Consider the following 2,500-nt stretch of genomic DNA (forward strand, 5'->3'; position numbering starts at 1 on the left):
TGTACCTTAACCTAACCTATGTTGTACCTTAACCTAACCTATGTTGTACCTTAACCTAACCTATGTTGTACCTTAACCTAACCTATGTTGTACCTTAACCTAACCCATGTTGTACCTTAACCTAACCCATGTTGTACCTTAACCTAACCCATGTTGTACCTTAACCTAACCCATGTTGTACCTTAACCTAACCCATGTTGTACCTTAACCTAACCCATGTTGTACCTTAACCTAACCCATGTTGTACCTTAACCTAACCCATGTTGTACCTTAACCTAACCCATGTTGTACCTTAACCTAACCCATGTTGTGCCTTAACCTAACCCATGTTGTGCCTTAACCTAACCCATGTTGTGCCTTAACCTAACCCATGTTGTGCCTTAACCTAACCCATGTTGTGCCCTAACCTAACCCATGTTGTGCCCTAACCTAACCCATGTTGTGCCCTAACCTAACCCATGTTGTGCCCTAACCTAACCCATGTTGTCCCCTAACCTAACCCATGTTGTCCCCTAACCTAACCCATGTTGTCCCCTAACCTAACCCATGTTGTGCCCTAACGTAACCCATGTTGTGCCTTAACGTAACCCATGTTGTGCCTTAACGTAACCCATGTTGTGCCTTAACGTAACCCACGTTGTCCGCTAACGTAACCCACGTTGTCCGCTAACGTAACCCACGTTGTCGCCTAAACCTGCTCTGTAATTGTTATACGACTCGTTCAATTAGTGTAGTGTTGCCCACCCGCAACCCTCGCAATATAGTTCGCTACTCGCACTGCCCGCTCCCCTGTGTATCGCTTCATGTTAAACACCTTGCAAGTCTTGCTGACTTTCCACATGCTCCTGCTGTACACTGTAATGTGGATGGCAGCAGGACGTACATGCCGCCCCCCCCCCCCCACCCCTCCCCACGTCCCCACGTCCCCACCTTGCCCCCTGCCTTCGCAAGCTGGTTGGTGACAAGTTTGCATGTTCAATGCCCTTCGCATGCGACGTACGCAGGCTACGTTGTGGTGCGGCCTGTGTCAACTGTCCGCTGATGTCGTACGCGTGAACCACAATCTGTACTGCACATTCGTCCTTATGTACTGAATGATACATCGTGGCACATGTGTGACCGTACAACGACTGCGCCCAAAAACGGCGGACCATACAGTGCAAATATTGTGCACGCAGCTACGTGTCGTCTCCCTATGAGAGCTGGATTGCAGTGTGGTACGCCATAGAGACGTGTGGGAGGAACGGACGCCGTGGATGGCGATCAGCATGAGCTGTGTGTTGATGTATTCGGACCTAGTCGTCTCTCCTCAAACACCGTGATAGCATGGTGCACCGCGTTCCATATCTGCGACATGCTACAGAGGCCGGTTGACAGTCGTTCGAGCAATGGACATCGCATACGTACGGGGGCCACCTTCCACGTATTGTCTAGGCGTGCACATTTTGTTGCGTGTATGTGGGCAGACGTAGTGTGGCGTGACACCTGACACAGGCATGCAATAATCGTTGAAGTTGCTAATGGCGATGGACGCCTACGTTTTCTGGTGAAGTTACGCAAATGAAGAAATGGTAACCCGTTGTGGTGCGGTTGTTCTCGCTAGGGGTGAATCGGTGATGGCGACGATAGGTTGAGGTACTAACCGGTTGTTCCAGCGATACCCACCATGCCGATGAAACTGAACGGCATCTGGGTGTGAAGCGATACGCGGTGGTGGCTGGGTGGGACCGTCCCCGGCCGGTGAGGGGGCGCCTCCCGGCGTGCTGGCCGCGCGGTGCGTGGGCGCACGCGCTACAGCCGGCTGGTGGGGGCGGCCAGTGGCAGGCGCGCCGGCCGACGGACGCGGCAGGCGTCGCAGCTGCGCGCCGGCGCACCCTGCGCGCGGCGCCGTGCGGCCAAAGTAGGTCCTCGCGGGCCCGGTGCGAAGCGCGGTGGACATCTTCAGTGTGCTGGTCCGATTGAGGACTGTGTGCGTTGAGGATGCGCCGCCGCCCGGCGCTCGGCGCCGCGACGCCGTCTGCTGCTCGGTCGCCCCAGCGGTTCTCGCTGGTGGTTTGTATCGCAGCTGTGCGGATGTGTTGGCGCGTGCGCTGTGCTGGGAGAGTTCGCTTCGGCACCCAAGTGGGGCTTTTGTCCTTCTGTGGCGCTGGCGTTGGAGCTGCCGGTCACCGTAGGTGGCGCGTGTTGTCTCCCGCCGGCAATGCCACGACAGCACGCTCCCGGGCCTCTGTCGGCAGCGGCAAGCTCAGTTGGGAGCACGGGTGGTCGCACCGAAAGCGTCTACTCGCCTAACTCCGGGCGATTGCGCCTCTCTCGAACCCGACCAAGTACTTGGGACGGCGCTGCGCGCCGCCGGGACCTGAGAGGGTTTCGAGGTGTATTGTGCAGGGGAGCTCAGCCTCCTCCTGTTTGCAGAATGATTGAGCGGACGCTTGCGTGTTCGCGCGGGCCCCCGGGACACACTCCCGGGCGGCCGGCTGCTCAGCTCTAGTTGGCGCAG

The sequence above is a fragment of the Schistocerca piceifrons genome, unplaced genomic scaffold (assembly GCF_021461385.2).
Source record: "Schistocerca piceifrons isolate TAMUIC-IGC-003096 unplaced genomic scaffold, iqSchPice1.1 HiC_scaffold_1980, whole genome shotgun sequence".
In the NCBI taxonomy this organism is placed as follows: Eukaryota; Metazoa; Arthropoda; class Insecta; order Orthoptera; family Acrididae; genus Schistocerca; species Schistocerca piceifrons.